Below are 8,528 nucleotides of genomic sequence, written 5' to 3' on the forward strand. Positions count from 1 at the left end.
GTAAGTTTCTTTGAAAACTGATGTTCTAACTTGTCTAAACTTTTCCTACCTGTGTATAGTTTCTATACAATTTTTGTTAGCCCTATACATTTGCAAAAAGGTAGGGAAACCAGGAAGGCAGTTATATCTTGCCTGCTGCTTTAAAAGCCAAACAGGTGTGTGGGGGGTGGGGGGAGATTAGCCAAAGAATTTATATGCATTAATGCATAACCCATGGACACAGACAATAGTGTGATGAAAGCCTGGAGCAGGGGTGGGTGCGGGGTGGAAGGGATCAATGGGAAAAAAGGGGGACATCTGTAATACTTTCAACAATAAAGTTAAATTAAAAAAAGAAAAAGAAAAAAAAAGCCAAACAGGAACAAATTACTATCCGCGACCTCACTGTTATCACCTTTGCAACTGAACATCAAAGACTATGGTTTTAGATGAGAAGTAAATGACATTAAGACCAGGAAAAGCCTTAATAAATTATTGAGCCCATTTCACCAGCTTCCTCAAGCCACCTGCCAGTGCAAGAACATGAAGTAACCCTATCAGCCGGCTTCACAATTAGAATGAATTCATAAGAAACAAAAGATCTTGTTTTCATGGGAAAATATCCTTTGTGATATCTAACAAAGGAAGAATAATTTTGAAAGCATGTGACTTGGGGTCCTACCCTGCAGCTCTTGCACAGACAACACTCTCATTGACTCTATCAATAGAATCATTGCTACATAAAAGTCTTTTGCAAAATTTCCATGATGCTTCAAAGCGCATTTTAAGTGCATCAGCCCCAGCATTCCATACCCTCCCCCATTTTAATAAAGCTAGAGAAGGTTTCTCTTAGATTACCCTATTGTGCAGCAGGAGGCAAACCCAGCACAGGATTGGAAGCCAATGGATACCCCTCACCCCAACCCCTGAATATATCATCATACCAAAATTCATGGCAATATAGAGAAGGTCAAATTTCAACTGATCTCTGAGCTTGAATTTTCCATTTCAAATTGCTCTTGCCAGGTAGAAGAAAGTGGATTTCTTGCAGGCTTCAATAAATACCATTTCCAAGTAAAATCCACATTTTTCAAATAGATAACAGTATAATGATTGATATTGCTATTGCAGCAATGGTTGAATAGCAAGCAGTCCATTCCTTTTTATGTAGTATGCTCCTTAAGAGCTTCAAAAGATAAAATTGGGCCTTCAATACTGCTGGAATGAAGGACAATGGGCCCTATCTCCTCTTTTGAATTCTCTTAGCAAATGTACTGCATAAAATAGAATGCAAGGTTAGGAAAGACTTCTCTTCTCAAAACACACACACACACACACACACACACACAAAACACACACACAAAAAAAACAATCAGGCAATAACCATTTTAATAGATTATTTATTCTCACCTGTACCTGTGTTGTTATTCACTCAATTCATGCAATTTTTAGTACTAGCATATTTTTAAAAAAAGAAAAAATATTCTTACTTTAATTCATGGGTTTTTGTCCTAAAATAGCTACTACTAATAGTTTCACAAGTGCACATAAAAGAAAATGATGGAGCCTGTGGCCTCTTCCTGGAACTTTTAAGAATCAGATCTTTCCCAGCCTAAGATGGTTTAAGCCAGCAGTTAGCTTCCCTAGGAGGTATAACCATATTATGTGACTACTCAAAGAAGTCATCATGAAACCTAAAGCCTTGCTTGGGTCTTCAAAATATATTCCCTGATATTCCTCCCCCCGCCCTCTCACACACACACCATACAGAAATTTTTTCGGTTTTTGAATTCTTAGAAAACTTACACTATGCATGATAACATTTGGCTTATAATTGCACACATTCTGAAGTTATTTCACATCCATGTAGGTAGTTTTTTCAATCAAAAGAGAAGGAACTTAGGGCAGGAACTATGCCTCCAATTTCACTTATATTCTTTCACAAATAGTAATATTAATCAAGATGACAGCTAACATGGATTAAGCAATTAATATATGTATCTGTCCTAAGATGCTTTTCCAAATGCTTTGCGTGTATCATCTCATTTAATACTCACTACAACCCCATGGGGAAGGTACAGATCCATTTTAAAAACTGAAAAAATTGAGCCAAATGGGAAGTTTTTGGTAAATAACTGTTGACTATTGTAAATAACTGGAGCCCAATAGAAATTTTCTAAAACTATTAGCAAAGAAGCTGTGGCCAGTGACATCTTAAAAAGTGATTCTGTGTTATGCTCACCCTTAGTTATTAGGTGTAGCAGAGACAACTATTAGCTTCCCAATAACCATTCTCTTCTTCTTTATTAGAAACAGAGCCTTGGTTTTCTTCCCCAGAATTCGTTGAAGCTAGGTATGGCCTTATGGCTAAGTTCTCACCAAGGAAATTTATATAGAATGTTGTCCGGTATTTCTGGGAAGATCTTTAAAATGATGGAAGCCCATCTTCTTCTCCTTCTTCTTTCCTGCTGTTTAGATCACATATGTAATGTTCCTGTTCAGTGGCCATTTTGGACCATGAGGTGACCTTGGGAATTGAAGCCACACACAACTGCATAAGATAAAACAGTGTTGGTGCCTGATAAAGTGAAGCTAACATACCACCTCAGGCTGTCTACATCCAAACTTTTTTACATAGAAGAGAATTAGACTTCTAGCTTTTTAAAGCCACTATCAATTTTTTTTTCTAGTAGATGCAGCCAAACCTAAAGCAAACTAACAGTTGGCATATATACAAAAATAAAAATGTTTGATACCTATAACAAAAGGTTATGCTTATATTTGAAGATCAATTTTTTTTAAGTACACAGCTTTGAACTTATTCATAATGAAATTGTTTCTGATTATGACAGCACTACATTTCTATTTTGGAAAGCTTAAAAATACAGAAAAGCATTAGGAAGAAAATAATGCTTATCTCTAATCCTACCAATCAGAACAAATGTTATTAATACTTTGAATTTTACACAAACCTGTAAAATTAGTATAGAAATCATCAAATCTTATAGTTAAAAGAGATCCTAGAAGTCTTATTGCCTGGCATTATACCAAAGCCAGAATCCTCTAAACAGCACCCTCCCTGATGCCTATCCAGCTTTTCCTTGAATAATCCTTATAATGAAGAGCTCAAAGCTTTATAAAATAGTTTAGTCCACAATTGGAGTAATTCTGTTTTAAGTTCTAATTTATATTAATAAGAATTTGCCTCCCTGACATCTGAAGCAACCCAAAATAAGTTTAGTGTGTCTTGATATCATGTTTTATTAAACATTTGAAGATAAACACAAAAGCTATATTTTCCATAGCCAGTTACAAACTATGTGTCACTCATTGTGGCAAAAAATGAAAACATAGGTCATGACTTAAAATAAACCAGGTGACGGATAGTGAAGGCCAACTAGGTGAGGGCAAGAGTAGACATGTTCAAAAGACTTCTTTATTTTACATGACAGAATTTAGTGACCACCTAAATATGGAGGGCCAAAGAGTTGGCAACAAGGTAGGTAGGTGGTGTTAGCTTCAAAGAATCAGAAAAACTCAAATAGCAGCAGGTTCCCATTTGAAAATTAGTGGTAGTAGTGGGAATCAGGACAAGAACATACAAAAAGATAAGTTAAATTTTGAAAATAAATTTTTGAGGTGCCTATGGGGTACTCATATAAGGATATATACTAGAGAGTAAAACCATATGTCTAGAGTATAGAGGGGCATTAACCACTATACTGTCCTTTTAATCTTGCTGTTAGAGTCAGTGGAGGGATGAGTAGGGTGTTGTGCTCTTAAGTGGTATTATGATCAAAGAATCTAAGAATATGTGTATCCCGCTCTAGCTATCCTTCCTTGAAAGGTTCATGAAGGAGACACAAACAAACACACACAACAGAAAAGGAAAATTCAATAAATTTTTGTCACTTTCTGAGCTTAGATCCCAAGTTCCCCGAAAGATACTCTGATGTTTAGGCTGGGCCACATGGAGTGTGGGCCATATGGAACATGTGGCCATGTGGCACATAACCTTTTCCTAGGTTACTTAGCTTAAATACCTTCAGCTGGAAGCAAGTTGTGAGTGAGGCCTGCTAATATTTCACCTACCCCCAAATTTTGGATATCACCATAATCCAGTCCTATGTGAAGAAAAAAAAAGTGAGTTAGTTTGTTGGAGATGATCCAAGACAGTGGGCCTTGAGTCAGCTTATCACTTCTGCCATATGGATGACAGAGAATTAAGAGAGAAGAGACTCTCCCATGGAGGGTAGGCCCTGACCGTTCCCACTTCAGCAGTGTTCCAGAGAGAACAGCAAGACAGCCACACCCTAGCACTGACCTGTTAGCACACAGTGACTGTACCCACTGGCAAACATGGCATAATTATGTCCCAGAATCTGATAAATCAAAAAACAATACTCTCCAGATGTAGAATGAAGGGTGGAGGGAAAATAGGATATTCCTCCTTCTGTAATTTATATAGCCAAATAAAGCATAGCTTTTAGACATCTTTCTAGACTTATTGGCTTGTATTAAACTTAGAGCCAATTAAATCCTCCTGGTCATTTTTATAAGAACTTCTGAAGTCCCCTCTATCTTAGATCCATGTAATTAAAGCATGAACTCTTAACAAAAAATCTGCATTTATCTCTGTTAGTTTTAATCTTGTTGCTTTTGTTCCCTATTTCCAGTCTATTATCTTTGAACCTTTATTTCATGATCTAACATATTGCCTAACACTCACAACCTATTTTTTAAAATTTTGGTTCATTTCTAAATTTGCTTCATGTGTTTTTTAGGTCTTCACTCAAATAGTGGATAAGAGTGAAAAAAGAAAAGGCCAAGGTTAAATGTCTGGAATGCACAATAAAAATTTCATTCTAAGTTGACACTGATCTAATTTTTTAAATGGTCAGGTTATCTTGAAACTCCCCAACAGAAGAATTATTTGGCTTTTACTTTTCTCTGTTGCTCACAAAGACATCATGACTATTAAATAGTGGTGGTTTAAATCATGCTATCTTACTGGCTATTCCATTATTCTGCCAATCTTGGGACTCTTTTTAAAAAGAAAATAGTTTACTTTTTAATTATATTTAAGTACATACCAGAGAGATAGGTTTAAGAATGCTCATGGCAGTCATTGTCTCCAAAAATTCAACTTCTCTTGTGTACATGTAACAGATTATATCCCTATTCAATCCTTGAACAAAGGAATTTTGTAACCAGTAGCAATATATCTTTATGTATACTTGCCACACAGAGCTTTTTTGAAAATCAGAGCAATTAGCAGTTTTTTAAATTTATCTTTATTTTTGAAAGTATTACAGATGTCCCCCTTTTTTCCCCATTGACCCCTTCTTCCTTTCATCCACCCCCCCCACCCCAAGCCTTCACCACACTATTGTCTGTGTCCATGGGTCAAGCATACCTGCATAAAAGTTCTTTGGTTAATCTTTTCCCCTCCCCAACCCCCTGCCTTTTATTTTGTGTATATTTGCATTTTATATTTAATTTGGTGTCCCATAACTGTTAAAATTAACTAGACTCAAGAAATACTTTTACTTACTAGCACTCTGAGTGATGTGCCTTAAATTGATAATTAGATCTGAGGTCTAATTATTGAAAAGAGAAATAAATAAAATTTATAATTAACTGGAAATTGTTCTTCCATTCAGCAGACATTAAGTGCAATCATCTTTAGTACAATATATACATAGAGGTAAGTATATTGAAACATATATGTCAAAATATAACATCTTATTGTAAAAAAATTAAGTATTTGTTAGATCACCTGAGGGGTCAATAATTTTTATAATGAAATCAATAATATTTCTGCAAGTATCTTTAGATGAGTTTTTAAAACAAGAAGCTTTGGTTACACTGTGTTTACCACTGAACTCTCTGGTTTCCTATGAACTTTAACAGTTAGAAGAAATTTTCTTTTGATTGAAAACTTTGTCTATAAGCCACTCAGGCTGAATTGTAAAAATGACAGAAAGTAATTCAGAACATTTTGCCACAATTAATAACACACTCCTTCAAAAGTCAAATTCCCCTCTCCAGATCTGATCAGTTGTTGGAAGGACCTGGTGCGTGAATCTCTGATGTAGGATTTTAGGTATTAATTCTAAATTATTTCATGGAGAACAACACGAGAGGATAATTTATAGAAAACCTCAGAACCAGCTAACCTGTCAAAAATCCAATCAGTTTTCAGTCAAACTAGCTCTGCTCCCCCAGTATCACCCCACTTCTTTATGCTTGTCCTTTCAGTCTCTGCTAAAGTATATGTTCTGGTGCTCATCCAGAATTCCTCTTTCCCAAGCCTCTATTTCCCTCCTCCCATCTCTACCCACACCTGGATAAGGACTTGGCTCTCTCACTAGCAGCAGAGCAGAGATACCACCAAACCCCATCAATGTTTGCCTACTTGTAAACTGACTCACATACCACTGACATTAGGATAAGTGCTGATCAGCATATCCAGGACCAAAGTTAAGAAAACAAAAACAGCATCCTTAATTGCATGGTGAATTTAGCTCAAAAGATAAATAGTAGTTGTTGTCCACTGTTTCTTTATCTGTTCTTTCAACACATGTTTTTGAGTGCCTATTGTGTGCTCCTAGCATTAGAGGTTTAATATTGAAGCAATTATCCCTCTGCACATCTGAAGCTTACATTCTAGTGGACTTATAAAAAATAATCTATATCCAATTTACCCCACTAAGACATGGATTCCCACTAATAAGCTTTTTCACCGTTCCTCAGGGCCACATTTCTCTTTATAGTGATTTTGTTTGGGGAACATTTTATCTTCATGGGATATGTCCACAGAAGCAACTGGACCACATAAGAAGTGGGGCTGAGGTGGAGTGGTGATTAGAACAGGGGAGCCAAAGAGTTGAAAACGAACGAAAGAAAATCCAGATGTACATAACACAAATGAGAGAGAGAGAAAGAGAGAGAGAGAGAGAGAATCAATAGGACCCGCTCTCAGTTTTTCTCTTTCTCACCCTTCCTCCTTGGCTCACACTTAAAGACATCTCTATAAAAAACGTAGAGCAAAAACAGCAAAGAATTTCTGTCCCTGGCATACTATTGATATAGTAGCCAGTGCCATATTAATGATTAATATGTCACATCAAACTTCTAGTAAGGACTCAGTTCCTTGTTTTTTATCCATGAATTACCGCTTGAAACTTCCTTTTGCTGTAACAACTCATCAATGTCCATCCAAGGTTTGAGACAAAGGGCAAGATTAACAGCATAAGAGGCAAGTACTGAGTGGACAAGATGGAAAAAAAATCTCAGGGCTAGTTTTCTCTCCCAAACTAATTAGATGTGTGACATTGGAAAGCCACTTAATCTTCTTGAGCCTCAGTTTCCTCATCTATAAAATGGATATATGACCATGTTTCCTCTGAGAACCAAAATCATCTACCTCACACTTATCTTGGACACTGAGAACCCAATCGACACCTTACTGGCTACACTAACATGATTGATTGTTATTTCACTGTGTTTATTAGTATTACATTATTTTTCCAGACTGTCTTGCCCAAGCAAATGGTTCGATTGTTTATTATAAGACTTTTCCAACAGAAACATCAACTCTTCAGTGGAAAATATCAATAGACAATTTACAGCCTAACATGCTTCACCTCGAAAATCGCACCTTGCTCTTTTCACCAATCTTAGACCTACAGTGATTCTTACCTTATCCTAATCAAGTCTCCAATTCTTGAAAGACTTGCCTTAAACCAAACTTCTAATTCTCACCACACTCTGCCTTTACCTTCATTTCTTTGAGACAATGCTAAAAGTAAGAAGTTCAGCTTTGTCTTTTCATGTGTTGGTGATATTTGGGGGGCGAGCTTTCAACACCTCCCTGGATCATTGTGATAATAGATGTGAAAATATTTTGAATACTGTGAATTGCAATAAAAATATGAGTTGGCAGAATGACTATGAGCTAGCCTTTCCTCTTTCCTGTGTGATACTTTGTAGAGGGCAAAAAATAATACCCTGCTAAATTGGAAAGTGCCAGTATGCCAGAAGGTGATGTAAACACCCCTGAGAATGACAACTCTCTGAAAGTATTGTAAGATGTTGGGAACTCCTATACCAACCATTGGAAGTAAGGAGAAATTTTTTCACCTCTGCCTCCATTGGACTTCTCTAATTTGCCTACACAGGCAAGAAAGATGCCAGACAAGAAAGATGCCACTGTGCAGTTGTCAAACCAAAGTTGATCTTTTAATCTAGGGTATAACTGAACAATGGGTGTGCAGATGGGTGGGTGCCTACCACAAAATGTTTCCACTCAAATTGTCAAATGTAGGACAGGCTTTTCAACATGAGGATTCAAAGAACACCACCTTAATTTGGATCAATTGCACCTGCTTTACACATGCTAAAATTGTTCAGCTTGGTTTATATGGTTTATATATTCTTCAGCTTTTTCTGGCCACCCAAATGTTATTAATTCATCACTTTTCTACACCTTTTATAGTGATTTCATCCTCCTGTCTCTGTTTTACCTATGTGTGTGAAATTTAAAT

The sequence above is a fragment of the Miniopterus natalensis genome, chromosome X (genome assembly GCF_054644295.1).
Source record: "Miniopterus natalensis isolate mMinNat1 chromosome X, mMinNat1.hap1, whole genome shotgun sequence".
NCBI classification, from domain to species: domain Eukaryota; kingdom Metazoa; phylum Chordata; class Mammalia; order Chiroptera; family Miniopteridae; genus Miniopterus; species Miniopterus natalensis.